Source organism: Protopterus annectens, chromosome 6.part0 (assembly GCF_019279795.1).
Source record: "Protopterus annectens isolate FY-2018-M chromosome 6.part0, PAN1.0, whole genome shotgun sequence".
Classification (NCBI taxonomy): Eukaryota; Metazoa; Chordata; order Ceratodontiformes; family Protopteridae; genus Protopterus; species Protopterus annectens.
The window spans coordinates 1,341,181,762-1,341,200,503 of record NC_056737.1 but is presented as its reverse complement, the minus strand read 5'-3'; positions in this window follow the sequence as shown (position 1 = coordinate 1,341,200,503).

The window sequence follows — 18,742 nt, the reverse complement described above, 5'->3', positions numbered from 1 at the left end:
ATTGCTTATATATTAATATAGTTCAAAACAGATTTGTATATGTATCTTTAGCATGAAAGCTCAAATGACAGTTTAAGCACCTGAAGTAGAATATGCCATCATATCTTAAATGAGCTTACTTTAACCCATGCTATTTTCATATCAACTATCAGCCTCTGAATGAAAATTAGTTATAATTTGTAATAAAACTAATTTTATCAGGTTAAGCAAGGCACAGCAATATATATGGCATTCATTAGTTAAAGTAAATGTACACTTACTTTTCCTTTTTTTCTTCTGTTTAACAGAGACGTGAATAAAAGACACAGTTGAAAAACAATTTCCTTTCTTTTAACGTCAAAATTTGTCCAAACATTGTATTAAGCAGGCTTAAAAAACATTTTAAAGTATATACTGCTTTTTTCAACATTTCTGAAGGTTTCTGACAAAATTACATGCAATGACTTCCTGGTTAGGCTGGGCGACAAGCTCTGATGTCATCAAATCACGTTGCAATGTTGTGAAGCTCGTTCGAGACTGTAGAGAGGATTTTTTGTGAAAATAAGGCAATTCAAGTTGAAATAAGCTCGTGGACAACAAGCTCGAGCTTCACAGAGTCATTAAAAGTTGTCTTTCGCCATTTTACACAAAAAAACTGCCAAAAATGACTTGTATGTACTTGTTTTCATTAAGTATGGGGAAAGTTCATGTGTGTGAGATCTGTAAGCTTTATATAGCCTGCACAAGTGTATAGCCAATGCCTGTGTTACCCATTATTATTAAACAATACCACACAGCTTCTATTGTAGCAAAAAAGCATTTTAAATAAATCACTAAACCCCATTAATACATTTAACATTCACATAACTCAAAAAAAAAAAAACTATATTTAAAACTGTAAGAGAGTTCACTTGTGAATCATAGTAAAATGTTGAGAACTTATTTCATAATATCACCATAAGAATTTAACATATATAAAAGCTTTAAATTAATTATTAAGATATAAACTATGAGATAAAAAAATGTATCCAAAAAGGAAGACAGAGAAATATATATGAATGTGTTGTAAGCTCTTATTTACTTATATCTATGTAAACTGTATTTAATCTGAATGCTGTTAGTTTAAATTAAATAGAGATTATAGAGGGAATCTAAAATGTTTATATATGAGAAGTGATTATTTTATTTTCATAATGGATTTATTTATTTACCATATAACTTTGAGAAATCTTTATAGCAATATTTAAGACTGTTTATTTGTAATTAGTATACAATTTTACCTCAGTTTAAGTAAAATCTAAAATTATGTGTATACTGAAGGTTATATGGGAATGAGAAGGTGAAAAAAAGAAGCAGGAGTAACAATATCACCAAATAACTCAGTGACATTGTTTCCAGAAACATAACAAACTGCAAACAGATATATTTAAGTCACTTGTTTCTTAGTCTTTTTTGTTTCTCCAGGGTTTTCCATGTAGGATTAGATGGCATTCTCTTAAGTGTAGGATTAGCCCATTCCATCTCTTCTATTTTTTCCAAGATCTTATGGTCTTTTACATAGTACAGAGCAGAGTCCAAGTCTTCAAACATTTTGGGACCCTCCAATGAAAATATCTTCAGCGAGGAACAAAATATGAGTCTTCACCTGTGCTTTCTTCAGTTACTTTATCAAAGGTAGAAATATTTTTCTTTTAGCTATAACTGCTGATGAATAGTCATTGTCAAAGTGTATTATTGCTTCATTTGATTTAATTGGTGACTTGGACCATGCAGTTTTTAGAACTAATTTCTTGTCGGAAGATGAAAGGAATTTGACAATGATAGATCTAGGTTGTTTTTTGTTAGTTGTATTACTTGTAGTAAGAGAAAAATGTGCTCTCTCAATACCAAAAGACTTAGCTTCTGTGAGATCAAGAGTTTTAGGTAACCAAGTAGTGAGAAAGTTAGTCATGTTGTTCCCCTCTATGCCTTCAGATAATCCAAATATTCTTAGATTGTTGCGTCTGGATCTGTTTTCAAGATCATCCAGTTTATTTTGTAGGAAAGTATTTTGTTTGAGTAAGAATTCCACATTATTTTTATTTTCTATAATTCTTCCATCCATATCATTTAGAACTTCTTCGATACCTCATTCAAAGATGGCTGCCGCCCTGTGAACACTGCTAATCTACAGCTCTCCAAATACTCAGAGGAAAAATTAACTCAGAGGAATTACCTAGACCTATACAATAACAATTTTCTGAAACTACAAATCTACTTAAGATCCAGAAACCCAGAAGGGGTGAATGAATGTGAAAAAACGCCAAATCTATCAAGATTATAACTGATTACCTGGAACTGAAGAAAGACTCAGAGATAGAAGCCGTGTGCTCAGAACACTCTACTCTACTCATACACACCCAACCATAAACCAAGAAGTTACTAATTTCACAAAATGTCAAAAGAAGTTAAAAATATGGACACTACAACAACAAAAACTAAACTGTCAGATCTTCTATCACCTGAGAAAGATTTAAACTCTAAAAGACAGAAAATAATAAAGCAACAGGATACTATAAAGTCAGGGGTTAAAAATAAAACAGATCAACTAGCAAACTTGGAAGATATTAAAGCAGCTTTATTACCTATACAAGATGCCATAAAAGATTTATCTACTCAAGTACAATCCTTTGGTACTTCCTTCAATCAAATCCTGGAAAGAATGGACAAAACTGAAGCCAAAATTATAGAGAATGAGGACAAAATAGCCCTGCTAACTAAAAAATCTGATACACATGAAGCAGACATTCAAACAATCCAAACTAAAATTATTGACCTTGAAGCAAGATCTAGAAGAAATAACATAATCATCAGATGTATACCGGAAATTGTACAACATAATGAATTGATCCCATCTATCATCCAAATATTTGCAACACTACTCAAAGACCCACAACTGCACATCAAATAACATTAGAAAGAGCACACAGAGCCCTGAGAGAGTCTCAAGCCTCTAATATTCCAAGACCTGTCTATGCCAAACTTCTCAATTTTCAAGATGTGAATAAAATACTATTAGCAGCAAAGAAAAATGGAGGTCCACTAATATGGAATAACAACAGAATATCTCTAGCCCAGGACCTGCCCCTGCAAATTAGACAAAACAGACAGCTTTTATCTCCTTATTGCAAATTCCTGATAGATAAAAAGCTAAAATTTCAAATGAAGTACCCAAATACCTTAGTATTCTCAGTCGATGGGATCAAGTATTCAGTTACCAGCAAGAGTGAAGCAAAATCTACCTTCATGTCTGTGTTTAAATCCAATCCTGCCATCGAGATCTAGCTTTAAGTTCCGATCCGATTTGCTGAACCACTGAGATCATTCATCTCCCACCAACAGCGAGGTCTTATTCTACCTATATCTGGTGTTTACCCTGCCTAGGCCACACTTTAGGACTGGCGCAAACTCTTTCCCATTCTACAAAAGCGACCTGAAACAGGAAGTACATGATCTGCATCACACTGGCATTGCACGAGAGGAACCAAAACTGGATGTACAGCTTGAGTGGTCGTCTTCAAGATGTGGTGCTTCAGGAAGTCCGCCGGAAATCTGAGTCCCCTTGAGAAGCTAAACAACCTACCTGGCTGTCTGAAGATAAAAGGAACTGTAACTAAAGAAAAGTATTACATAGTTAACAATTACATCCTATCAATTATTGTCATGAGGGAAATGTGGATAATATCTATAAGTGTTTGCCACTTTATATTTATATTTTTCTTTTTCTTTTTTTAAAAAATAAAAAAAACAGGAATTACAGTAGCAGTCCAGAAGTAGTGATTGTCATAATAGCTGTAATAATGAAGCTCTCCAATGCTGCCCCAGAATGTTCAGTCTTGTTTTTCTCCTTCAGTACATAGGGCTATTTAATTAGAGCTTCGTGAATACCCCCCAGATAAAGGAAATTTGGCCTACATATTAAAAAAAAAAAAACAATGTAATCATTATATTTCTCTACAGATCACTAGCAAATTGACAATGAATAAAAAACGGAGCTCACACACGAGCTCACACACACACTCATACACACAAATACAAGCACACAAGCAGACGATTGAGCTTCTACTTTACTTCGTGCCACTAACCTACAGGCCATAATCATACAGGATTACGGGAAAGGAACACTTAGACGGTGTTGGATCCCAAGAACATTTTACACAGCCCACCTACTTGCTTAACAAATTGTATAATAAGCTAGTACATAGTATCCTTATTATGATCATATAAAACAAATCATTATGTTTTATAAACTGTACTGAAAATCTTGTTCTATTTGCTAACATTATTATGATCAGACTTTAGACATCTGTAACCCCAATCTATCCCAATATTCACCTCCCAGGTAGAAAAGAGTGTGGTAATACTGAAGGAATACTTAATGTGTGCCATATTTCTGTTATTTTATTGGAATTTCTTTCCTAAAGTCAAGAATAGTTTAATATTTGGAAATATAGATGGAAGTTGCCTAACACTACATTATAACTGCAGTTTACAATGAACTACAAACAGGAAGGGACTCACTATTTGCATGTTAAACTACGAAAGCTATAAATAACTCAAAACTTGAAGCTCACATTTATGGAAAAGCTTTTAAGATACGTTACTTTAACAAATAACTGACTGCTAACTACTAGTTGTTATAACCTTTTTGTGTTTGATAGGTGCTCCAACGAAATGCCTAACTATATGTGTCTATGTTATACATGTATATAAACCTGAACTGCTATATATATATATATTGTTTTCTCCAGGACTAAGTAAAGATCCTATAGATTCCAATATATGATGAACCCCAAATATATGGTAGAGAACAATCACCATAAGACCTTATTAACACAATGCCATTCAATGATTAAAGCCTCAGGACAATAACAGTAAAATGATGGATTCTAGGAGTCGGATTTCACTTGAAGTTTAAAATCCGAACACCTCACCTAAGTAAGATAAGGTACAAACAGAGATATAAAAATCTGGCCTAGAGAAGATAGAAACACATACAAAATAAGACTAGACAAGGAAGATATATCCATAATGTATATAGTTATAGAACTAACTAGAGATAATAATCTATAGTTTGAAATCTCTCAAATATTATTAGTGTTTATTGGTGTAAACTGATGTTCCCTATATTAAGTTATATTCAGGAATGGTGTAAAGAATTATTCAAACTTTGACACCCCATAAATAAACCAACAAGAAGAGCGTAGATTACAATAGCAGTGTATGCTAGGGAATGAGTGGGATAGGCTTTGTACAAATAATTTTAGGTTATATAGGACCAGTAAGTTTCCTTTACCTACCATACGCTAACAAGCAAAGCTTTTTCTTACTACTAATACAAAACAAGACAATACCAAATCTTTGTAAGGTCCTGTCAAATTCCTGGTCCAGGAGAATAGTGGGTAGGCACAGGGGAGGGGCCGGGAATTAAAGAATGCTTCCATAACATACTTTTGACAAACAATCTACTTAAACCATTATATACACACATATTTCAAGACTACTTAAACAACTTAAAAGATTTATGAATGTGGGAAATAGATTCATGGAACATTAAAGGGCAACATATATAAAAAAAGAAACTTTCTTCTATCTATGTCTTGCTGCGTCAGTTTATACTCACTTCAGGAAACCTTATTTAACCAATGACCACTAGTCAGAAATAAAAAGAAAAAATGGATAAGAGGCAGCCATTAGCCTCTGGAATGTACAACTAATAGTGCTGTGTAGCAATAACTACAAAGATCATTATCAAGACAAAATTATAGATCTAAATAGATAATGAAGGGAGTATGTGCTACGTAATTATTTCCAACTTCTGCTGCGATGTCACAAATATAAATTCTAATATATATGCAATTCATGCAACAATCAACATTCCTTCTTTGCTTCACTATATCCCATCTTAAATCAATATAACAATCACTACATAATCATAGGGAGGATTGGAACGCCACCAAAACCGAAACAGGATAACCAAGCCTACAAAGATCATCCAATAACCAACCAACGCTAGCATTAAGTGAACTTAAATATGATTTTAAATTATAATATCCCTAAATATGGTAATAAAACAAATTCAAGAAACAAATCTTACATTTTAATTAAGTGTCGATAAAATGTGGCCAAGAATTGACTTCTTTTATAATTTCAGAAGTTTAATATATCTCTTGGACCCCACTGTATCTATACATGCCCGCTTATTTGTCTTGACCACTCCAAAAATTGCCCTAAACATCAGTAAAGATAATAGGAATAACACACCTTATCAGGGATATAACTGGTCCTTAAAACCCCAACCTTTAAATAAAAAGAAATTGTTCAAGAAATCCAGGATATACTTCTAAATCTCACTAGTTAAGGTAGTAAACAGCAACACCTCTGATATTGAATAGGTGGCATCTAAAGCCCAAATAAGGCATCTTTCCAAAAATCTTCATATTATAAAACCCAAATTAGAGAAGAACAACAGCTACTGGAGGATAAAATCAAATCACTAGAACAGGATTTAATGAAAACCACAACACACAAACTGAAACAGAACTATTGAAATGCCAGTAAGACTTTTCCTGACTCAAAATAACAAATTATCATTCCATGAAACTAAAATACTTGCAAAATATGCCAATCATATACAAACGCCTATCTCGGCACTAGCAAGAGAATCATTAATCAGTCGAGGTCACCTCTCATATTCCTGAAATATCCTTAAGAATAAACCTTCATGAAAAACTGAAGTATATTATCAACATTTTTGAAACATATACCTGGCCAAATTTATGGAGAACAAAAACTCTACCTAAATGAAAATAATAGTGAATTCTCACAAAACTTAACTTACCTAAAATTGATGAGAAATTACAGAAAGATCTTAATAAAACCAATATCCACTGAAGAAATAATATCACCAATTAAAAAACTGAAACCACACAAATCTTCTGCCCAGATGGTCTTTACCGCCGAATTCTACAAACGCTCTGCACATACTTACCAAATTCTATCTATTTGCATATTAAATTATATAATAAACAATAAAATTAATGATGTTCATTTTAATGCATCCAAAACAATTTTCATACCCAAAGAAAAAGACGATCTTCAGAACCCAGGATAACTATAAGTGTAAAACCTATATCACTCTTAAAATATTGAAACGAAAATTTGACCATCTGTTTTAGCCAACAGAGATCAGAAGAAAATTTCTAATATACTCCTATATCTAATGAACAAGTTTGGCTTTAACATCTAGAAGGCAATCCAGTGATAGCACAACACTAAACACACACATCATATGCTAACTAAAAAATCAAAACATATGGCACTTCATTATAGATGCCCAGAAGCCTTTATAGTCAATATAAATTTTTTATTTCCCCAGATCTTACCCTGCTTTAATATACCCTCAAGAATTTGTCCAACTTTAAAACATCTATACAAAACCCATATGAAGCAACATTATATATAAATAAAGGTGTCAGAATTCAAACTGTGAATGGAACCTATCCTCTATCTACTATTTAACTACATCTAGTAAACCCTTATTCTTAAACATTAAGCAAAATATATCATAATGCCCCAGTAATTTATGGTACAAGAATAAACTATAAGCTGGGGCCTTTTGCCGAAGACCCCACCATATATTGTATAACTTAATCTCAGACACCAAAGAAATACTATCTTTATTGAAGAGTTTCTGTGCAATTTGCAAACCCCAAACAACTATATTTCAAACCCCAAACCCTTCTCACCTCACCACGACGAAACAACCAAAAACCGCTGTTGAACGCAAACACAGGAACACATTTTCTACAAGATAATAAAACCTTTTATCTTAATAATATTAAACAAAATTGGAAAACACATTTTATGTGACTAAAGAGATGTGAAACTGCACCACCACTAGCAAAAGCCTTTGATCACTAAACTACCATTCCCTAGTCTAGACTACTATAAGAATTTTTATGCCCTCAAGTTGGTAAGTACCAAAAAATACCAAATGCACACTGAACTCAATTAAATTTATATGGGAACCAAAAAAGTGGTAACATCATATGATAAACTGATGACCCCAAAACAAAGGTAGTCAGACCGTACCTGAACTCGAAAATTACTACCAATCATAAATGCCAAATAAACCTTCAAGACCCTGTAAACTATGACACACAAAGTAAATAACTGGTCCCTACATCTTGCCAAGGCACTATAAGCCACAACCCCGAAGAAAACCCAAAGCACTACCCTTTTAAACAGAGACATCTAAAACATAATCCAATGGAACCCATCAGAAACTATATAACATTAACGCAAAATCTTTCTTGTAATTGAAGTAAATCCTTCCAAATACATGATGACCCTACAACCCTTCCACAAAAATCCCAACCTTAGAAAAATTAATAATCAGCCACAGACCTGAAAAATCACCTATAACTTAACCAATGTTATATTTTATCCATATTTAAATTCCTCCGCCCATGAATCCAAGACACTAAACCAAATTAAATCATAGTGAATATCTACTTGATCTTGAGAGGCAGATTAAGGAAATCTCACAAGCTACTTTCTCAAATATAACCATTAATAAAGTGTATCTCACTAAATCAAGCCCTTCTAAGAAGTAGCAAATTTATAACATGTTCATACAAATTGATAAAAGGCATCAAATATCAACATCATCTATTACTGTCTAATTATTGGGAAAAAAATACCATTGATCGACGATAATAAAATAACACAAGCATTCAATCTAACGGTAAAATCCATTTCCCTTCAAAAATTAACATTTACCCAACTTATGATATTCAATAATGCATACTATACATGCCTTAGCTTGCATAAATTCAACCCAAAAAACTCTCCCAAGTGCCCACATTGTAAAGATGAAACTGCTGACCTTTTGCATATGTTCTGGAGCTGCAAATGTATATTTAAACTTTGGAACTCCCTGAAACTACAACTACAAAAGATGGGATATCAGTCATCAACACTTACTTAGGAATTTACAATATTACATATCCCCAACTAACCTATCAACAAATGCACCTATATTAATATAGTGTTCAAAACAGATTTGTATATGTATCTTTAGTATGAAAGCTCAAATGACAGTTTAAGCACCTGATGTAGAACATGCCATCATATCTTAAATGAGCTTACTTTAACCCATGCTATTTTCATATCAACTATCAGCCTCTGAATGAAAATTAGTTAAAATTTATAATAAAACTAATTTTATCAGGTTAAGCAAGGCACAGCAATATATATGACATTCATTAGTTAAAGTAAATGTACACTTACTTTTCCTTTTTCTTCTGTTAACTGAGATATGACTAAAAAGACACAGTTGAAAAATGATTTCCTTTCTTTTTAAAGTTAAGATTTGTCCAAACATTGTATTAAGCAGGCTTAAAAAACATTTTTTAAGTATAAACTGCTGTTTTCAACATTTCATAAGATTTCCGACGAAATTACATGCACTGACTTCCTGGTTAGGCTGAACGACTAGCTCTGATGTTATCAAATTGCGTTGTGATGTTGCGAAGCTCATACGAGATTGTAGAGAGGATTTTTTTGTGAAAATAAGGCAATTGAAGATGAAATAAGCTCGTGGACAACAAGCTCGAGCTTCACAGAGTCACTAAAAGTTGTCTTTTGCCATTTTACACAAAAAAATGCCAAAAATGACTTGTATGTGCTTGTGTTCATTAAGTATAGGGAAAGTTCATGTGTATGAGATCTGTAAACTTTATATAGCCTGCACGAGTGTATAGCCAATGCCTGTGTTACCCATTATTATTAAACAGTAGCACACAGCTTCTAATTTAGCAAAAAGGATTTTAAATACATCACTAATCCGCATTAATACATTTAACATTCACATAACTAAAAAAAATATATATATCAACAAATAATTAACTCAGTAACATTATTTCCAGAAACATAAACTGCAAACAGATATATTTAAGTATCTTGTTTCTTTGTGTTTTTTGTTTCTCTGAGGTTTTCCATGTAGGATTCAAAGCCATTCTCTTAAATGTAGTATTAGCCCATTCCATCTCATATTTTTTCCAAGATCTTATGGTCTTTTACATAGTGCAGAGCAGAGTCCAAGTCTTCAAACATTTTGGGACCTTCCGATGAAAATATCTTCCATTTTGCAGGGAACAAAAGCTGAGTCTTCACCTGTGCTTTCTTCAGTTCCTTTATCAAAGGTAGGAGTATTTTTCTTTTAGCTATAACTGCTGATGAATAATCATTGTCAAAGCGTATAGCTTCATTTGATTTAATTGGTGACTTGGACCATGCAGTTTTTAGAACTAATTCCTTGTCGGAAGATGAAAGGAATTTGACAATGATAGATCTAGGTTGTTTTTGGTTGGATATATTACTTGTAGTAAGAGAACAATGTGCTCGCTCAATACAAAAAGACATAGCTTCAGTGAGATCAAGAGTTTTAGGTAACTAAGTAGTGAGAGAGTTAGTCATGTTGTTCCCCTCTATGCCTTCAGGTAATCCAAATATTCTTAGATTGTTGCATCTGGATCTGTTTTCAAGATCATCTAGTTTATTTGTAGGAGAGTATTTTGTTTGAGTAAGAATTCCACATTATTTTCATTCTCTATAATTCTTCCATCCATATCATTTAAAGCATCTTCGATACCTGATATCTGAGATTTTTGTTGTAGTAAATCCTGATGAAGTAAATCCATTTGTTTGGTAGTCTTCTCCTTGCAATTGTCTATTTTGGTATCTTACCAGTTTTCATGGTAAGGCCTCGTATATTTGTTATCAAAGTCTGAATCTCTCTTTTAAGGCTGGAATCCTGGTTGCTAGATTTAGTGAAGCTCATGATGAATTTCTTCAGATGAGAAGAAGTTATCCAAGAATAATTTGACCAGAAAGTCTGCCTTTTTTTTAGTTTTAAAGTTGATATTATTATAGGTGAAGTTAAGTTCTATTAAATCATGTATAAAAGTATTTTCAGTTTTTAGTCTGATGGCAGAATTCCAGTCAGAATAATATTTCTTTAGTGGAGCTGTTGAATTCTCTGCTACTCACTGCCCATCTTGGCCACACTCCCATTGTGTTTTATCCTTGTCTGGTATGTTCTATTTAATATATGAAATAATATATATCAATTACTATGCTATACTTACTACAATCTGTACATTGCAAAATGATTCAGTATATGAAGTTATAGGACAATACCTTATAGATAAAACACCCCTAAGAAGAGACAATAGTCAGGGATCTGGGGACACAGGTAGGTAGTAACCTGACATGTGTTTAAGGCAGTTCAAAAATCAATCTTATGTCGCTCAACATATAAGAAAGGCATGTCATCCAGGTCAAGGGAAGTCATCTTGCCCCTCTATTCTGTTATCAGACCTATGCTTGAGTATAACACTCCCTTTGTACCTAACCATGCACATGCAACACCTGGAATGTCCACAGAGGTCCCTCATACAAAGAATACAGGGCTTAAACAAAGTGTCCTATGCAGATAACCTGAAAGCTTTATCTTTATAATCTATACCCTGTGCTGTTGAAGAGGTAATCTATGCCGGGTGTAAAAGGCATCCATAGACCCAGCTCTGATGGACCTTTTGCATAGCCAAAAAACAAACAGTGTCAGACTTACTAGATCTAATGACTTAAATATAATATGTGTCTCAGCTAATTCCTGTTCTCTGGAACAGACTTCCCATTAATGTGAAGCAAAGCTCTTCCTTCACCCTATACAACTGTAACCTGGTAGAGTGGATGAGAAACTGGAAATTCATCCCTTGTCTGGCACCTGTGTCTTTTATGGACAGAGACAGTACTTAAATCATGCCCTATCTAATACATATCCCAAAAAAACTCTTGAGGCACAAAAACTTATTGGATACATTTGACTTCCATGGCTAGGCTTGTAAAGGCCCCTGTGGTCATTAGCCTAGCACACTACTATGAACCTATGAACCTAAGATGAGACTATAAAAGTTCTGTTACAGAGACTGCCTGCAAACCAGCTACAGATGTACTTATAAAAATATCAATATTATAATTTTTTAAGTAATAGCTGATGGTTAACAGTTTTAAATGCTCTTTTAAGATCAACAAAAATGTACCAGTTTGTAGGCATATGTCAATATTTATAAATACTTTATCTGTTAATAGTTATTAGTATAGGCGTGTCCACTGGGCATTTAAAGTTGATCTCAGACTACATTATTGGAGTTAATTATGGGAATGAGACACACAATGAAGATTTACATGGTCTGAGAGTAAATGAACACAGTGGAGAAGAATCCCTTCTCTTATGAGTAGGGGGGGGGTCTTCTTTTCAAGTTGTATAAATGAACCAGCCAGGCAGAGTGTATATAACTCCTTAATATTCATACCAAACAATAAAAACACAGAATAAAAAGAGATGAGTGCTTTCATACCATCAAGATGCTTCATCAAATCGAACACAGTAATAAATCAACCTGTTTAAATAGCCCTCTCAGTTCTTTAAACCACATGACCTAAGGGTGAGTCTTAAAGGTATGCACTCATTAAGTCCTTTTCCATGAGTAGCCCTTAACAAAAAAAATCCAGTTTAACTCCAAACACTCACTGTAGGTTCTTATATCACCCTCTCTGATGTTTAATTTCGATGAGTCTATTACCATAAACTTAAAACTATGTGATGTCGCTTCCAATAAAATATTTTTAGACACAACACTATTGATACTTTGCTTTGAAATACTATAAAAGTGCTCTCTATTCCTGTCTTTTAAGCACCTGTTGGTCTTCCCAACATAAAAATAGAAGCAGGCATCACACACAACAAGACAAACTATGTTTCTAGAACAGCAGCTAGCTTGAACTTTAAACTCATAATAACGTCCAGTGTCAGGATGCTGTAAACTATTATCACTATTTATATACTTACAGACGCTGCACACTTTACACTGAAAAGTGCCATACCTATCAATCCTCTCAGTACACAGTGATTTATAACACAGTAGTTTTTTCAAAGCCCTTAAAGGCAAAACTTGGGGAATTTCCTAGCACATTTTTATATTTAGCATCAGACATAAGAACCCCCCAGTTCCTTTTCACTATATAAAGTAAATTTGATGGGAATCACTAGTATATGTGATTGACATCCTAGCCTTGCTATTTCCAGTAGTATACTGCCTATCATACACCTGATTACCACTAGAGAAATAAGGTGTAGCTCTATCTAGGCAATCCAAATCTCCAAAGAACAGTACTTCCAAAATACAAACAGCTCACAGATAGTCCAAAAGAATCCATGACTCGGACAGGGATAAAAGTTATTTATTGAAATACAAGTATATGGAGTTAAGCGCTTTCATCTGTTGTAACAGACTTCCTCAGAACAATAGACAACTGTTTCAAAACCATTCAAAAGCCTCTTTGGCACCAAAAATCAATTGTCATTTAAAGATAGAGGGTAGTCGTTCTAAAATTTATCCCATCGGTGTAGTTATTGACCAGTGGACTAATCCGCTGTATAATAAGATACCTCACCTCATTAAGGACTCTTGGACCTTCCTAGGGCAATTGACACCAGAATTGTGGAGAAAGGAACTTGTTTTTATCACTATTGATGCAGTTGATCTTTTTTCTTGTATTCCGAGAGACATTGGGTTGGAATTCTTTAGTAATAGTCTTAGAAATACTCTGACTTTGACTGGGACCGTATTTGTCTCATTACTGACATGATGGCACTTGTCCTGGATTACAACTTTATTCAATTTGAAGGTGAATATTACAGGCAAAGAAGAGGAGTGGTGATGGGAGCATCCTGTGCTCCCATCTTTGCCTACCTTGTCATGTTAGAGTGGGAAACTAAGTTTTTGTTCACTAGTGAATTCTTTTCCAATATTGTATATTACACTAGGTATTTAGATGATTTATTTATATTATGGAATGGTCCTATAAATAATATTCCTCTTTTTATCAATTATATTAACCAGACGACAGAATTTTTGAGATTTACCCATAATATTAATATAAATGGTATTGCTTATTTGGACCTTTACATTGGTCATTCAGATAAGGGATTTACCTCTCGGATTTATAGAAAGGAGACTTTTTCTAATGATTACTTGCAATACAGTAGTAATCATCCAAAACACATTTTTAAAAATGTTTTTAAGGGGCAATGTATAAGGGCCGCTAGGATGTCCTCGACTAAAGAAATTATGTGTAAAGAACTTGAATTCATCAAGTCTATGTTTCTCAATAGAGGATATCCCAGTTTAATCTTGGAGAACATTGTTCATTATGTTAAGTAAGAATGGGGTAACAAGTACCCCCCAATGTTAGGAATGGGTCCCATCAGTAAGGTTATTGAGGGTCTTAACAACAGAATTAGTCAACGTATGTGTCTTGATGTATTCTCCTTTTGTACATTACATCAAAAATATTATTTATGGGTATTGGAGTTTGATCACTGTTGATAAAGATTTAGTGGATACCCTGGGAAAGATGCCTAGTTTTGTTTACAAACCTGGACCGAACATTAATAGGTTATTGGAGATGAGAGCTTATGGTAAACCAAAATTTGGAGGTACAAGGAAATGTGGGTGTTGTAAACAATGTAATGCCATCTGTGAAGATGTAGGTGTTAAGGGGATTATAACAAGACCTACATTAAATGCAGGGCAGGAAATTTTAACACCAAAAATGTTGTTTATATTGCAAAATGTTTGTCCTGCCCTGCTTATTACATTGGAAAAACAGAGAGGCATTTCAGAAGATGTATTTATGAACACTTTTAGAAGATAAAAACGAAAGATTCTAAAAATGCTCTCTACAGACATATTTTTTCTTATGGGAAAACACATTGTTTCAAATTTTCCATTATAGATACTGTAGATATTTTACCTTTTGGTGGGAACTGGAAAGCTTTGTTAGCCATGAAGGAAACTAAATGGCAGATTTTGACTGATGCTACATGATTTCCTGGCATTAATTAATTTATTAGTATTAAGCCCTTTTTAATATTATCATAATGGATGAATCAAGTTTTAATGGTTAACAATTTTAACATATTCTTATGTTTTAGGTTTTATTTATTTAGGTTTAATATAATAAAATAAATAAATAACATTTAGGTAGGAAATTTTAATATTTTTGACATATGTTGTTTAAGTTTGATTATAGTAGTGTATGTTTCTTTAAATGACAATTGATTTTTGGCGCCAAAGAGGTTTTTTAATGGTTTTGAAACAGTTGTCTATTGTTCTGAGGAAGTCTGTTACAACAGATGAAAACGCTTAACCCCATATACTTGTATTTCAATAAATAACTTTTATCCCTGTCCGAGTCTAGGATTCTTTTGGTCTATCTAGCCAATGCAATACAACTTCATTCTGCGCCTTATGAACAACTGACTCCTTATACCCTCTTTGAATCAACCTGCTAGCTAAATCAACAAACGACTCAAACATATCACTATCTCTGTCATGCAACCTAGTATATGTGAAAAAAGCCCTTTTGCAACATTATGTTTAACAGATCCTGGGTGCATGCTATGGGCATGCAGACTATTACATTCCGTTTAAAAAAATCCTGGGTGCATGCTACAAGATGCAGAGTATTATTCCTCTTATAGCCTTTCCTCAGTAATTGGGTATGTAACACACTTGACATTATTAAGCCTAATAACCAAAAACTCAACTGAGTCAACAGCAAACTTAAGAGTAAACTGTAAAAATGAAGTAGTGTTTTGTAAATATAAAACAAAATCTTTTAACATGTCAACTGAACCAGACCAAATAAAAATGAAATCATCTTCTTTTCAGGTGCTGTACTTGCCCCTTTGGAATTTTTTACATGGTGCATTATTAGTCTTAAAAATTAGGTTAGTAATACCTGATCACTTTATCAGTACCTCAATAAATTCCAAATGGCATAGTGAGAATTACTCTAGAGAAAACTTGTCCTATCTCATTCCGTAAGGAGGCTAAGACAGAAACAATGTGCTCATACATTAGCTGAAACCAGTTTTGGTAATAAGGCATCGGGTCCAGGCACCTAGGCGGTGCGACACCCACCTGTGAGACAGCTGGATGTGGACACATGGCAGGATGACATTTTAACTGCAGTGACAAAGGACTGTGGACAATTCCCTGTCAAAATTGAGGGAACCCCTACACCCTAACCACAGGTGGCAGATACAAACCACCACAGTGATACACTGTGCACCCCCTTAGAAGCCACCATGTGAAAGTGTTACTGGAAAATCCTGCTGGGATAGCATGCCACGTGGGCATGAAAGTGGTACCATGGAACCCGTGTGCTATGGGCAAAGCCTTTATTAATTGCATATGCAATGTGATGTGTGTTGTGCTTGGTGCATACGAAACCCAGACAGCATCATAATTTGTAGAAATGTGCCACAGCACGGAGGAAATCCTGCACATTAGTGTAGTCACACTTATGTTGTAAGATGTGCTTTAGGCGACGCTCCCTTACTACAATAGCCTTCTTACGGCGGTGTTACAGGCATCCCCGCAGAAGAGATTCACGTCGGGTATCCGGCAGGTTCTGCTCCTGCTGCAGAACACACAAAAGGCCAGCTAGCTGTACAGTAGGGCGACCCAGTAATACCTTCAGCCGACGATGCCACGCCTCCACCTGGTTGTTAGTACGTGGAAGTCCATCTCAGAGACATCGGACACATTCCAGAACCGCAGAGGGTATGACGATGGCATTCGTGTCTGTACTGAACAGCGGGATGCATACGTGGTCGGCCTTGGACATAATGATGGTCTAGAAATACACCAATCGGCTGGGCACATTCTGGTAAGGAAGACACAATGTCCAGAAATGCAGGGACAACATCATCCAAAGGTAGGAATGCCAACGCTATCAGCTTGCGAATGGCAATGGAGAAAGCAGTGTCCGTGCCATAGAGGGCGACAAGGTGGTGATGTTGGATCTGTCGCCAGATGATCTGTGCAAAATGGAATAGGCATCCCTTCCGAATACTCCTAGGGAATGCCTTCTGGCTGGCACGAATTGCTGCCTTCTCAAAGTCAGTCATGATATACTGTGGTGACAAAGTGCATCCCTGGTCAGATGCCATACCCCTCAGCACCTCCCACAAAGTGGTGTATGCAGACTCCGACTTCCGTGTCATGAGACAGTACACCAGGGGTACGACCCTCATTGAGGTGGGGGTGCCAATACAGCCATGTAATGTATATAGCTGGCGACAGATATCGGCCCGTGTGGGAAAGGTGCCATCACCAAGAACAAAGTCGGACCTGCACAGGTCAGTCAGGTTCTGTGTTGTAGTAAGTACTACCAAGGAAGCGGTACCATCCATATCCGACCTTCTACGGTATGAAGCTGCCACCACGGAGTGGATACTGGCTGGCATCAATATCTGCAAGGGTTGCTGGAGGTGTAGCCATGGATGCCCATGCCTGCTGCCGCATTCCCTGGTGATGCTTCTACGGGGTACGACAAGGCATCTCCTGCAGTACATTGTCATCTGCTGTGCCTAGCACACTCTGCATTACCAAGCTTGGCAATTCATTACCAGTTACTGCCCTCTGCCGCAGTTCTGCTCGCAATGTAGCCACCTGTGCCATTGTTGCATCTGGGCCGTGCTGGTGTGGCAGTGATTTCAGCAATTTCTCACCCTCTTCCTGCCGAACAGTGATGGCACGTCCTCTGCATGCCTTTCTCCGCTCACTACATGCCCAGTACCGTTTTGGTGGTGTCTCACGTTCCAAATGGTAGAGGTACCCCTCCAACACCAGCATGGGTTTGCCACGTTGGCTGGGCACTGTGCTGTATCTGTTGCCAATCAGACCAGGGCTATACAGATACATACATTCCAGCATGGTTGCAGCACTTGTAGATGGTCTCTCAGAATCCATCACAGCCGGTGGAGCTTGGTATGGGATATACTACTGAACCTGGACACAGTCCCTTCCAGACAGTAGGCCACTCGGTTTACACCTCCTTGTCTTATACCGTGTGTAGTAACTCTGTCTGTCTCAATGGCCCTGTACAGCTTCGTGCACTCCAACCGTCTCTGACTGTCTCTTCCCTATGGTTGCAATGTCTGCAGTTAACACATCCCTGGGGTTGCCGTATGCTTGTACTCTGTTTAGAGTCCACGATGCCTGATTGAGCACAGGTTCTGTGTGTACTGTGCCAGCCCCCTTTAACTCCCTGTTGTTGCTGCCAGCCAATCACGGTTTAGGGCTTGGTGTCTGCTTGAGTGGCAGATGTTACTTAGGGAGGTACCTCTGTCTTGCACCCTTGTCTTCCTACATGGGGCTGGGTACTTGTCTATACTCCTGTAACAGGGACAACATGACGTGTTTAGCAGAAGCTGCATGTCTTACTCTACTGTGGAGTCGGAGATGGGTTACAGCTACTATATCCCCTGCTACTGGGTTAGTGTGTCATGCTTTACCAGGTTAGCATGTTCACACCTACAACTGCACTCAGGGGCTCTAGCAGGGTAGGTACTGTTTGTTGCAGGCATGCCTGTTATCTGGGTTTGTCCTATACTACAGACACCCTGCTGTGACATGCTTACTACTAGTACACAGACAGGTTATAGTGTGTGTGTTCTATTGACCCTGACACTGCTTTGTCTGTACCTTTAAGGGTTTACCTGACACATGACCTGCTTTTCTATGCAGCATTTCTCGGGTAAAGTGTGCTGTGCATTGCTCTACGTGCTGGGGACTTTACT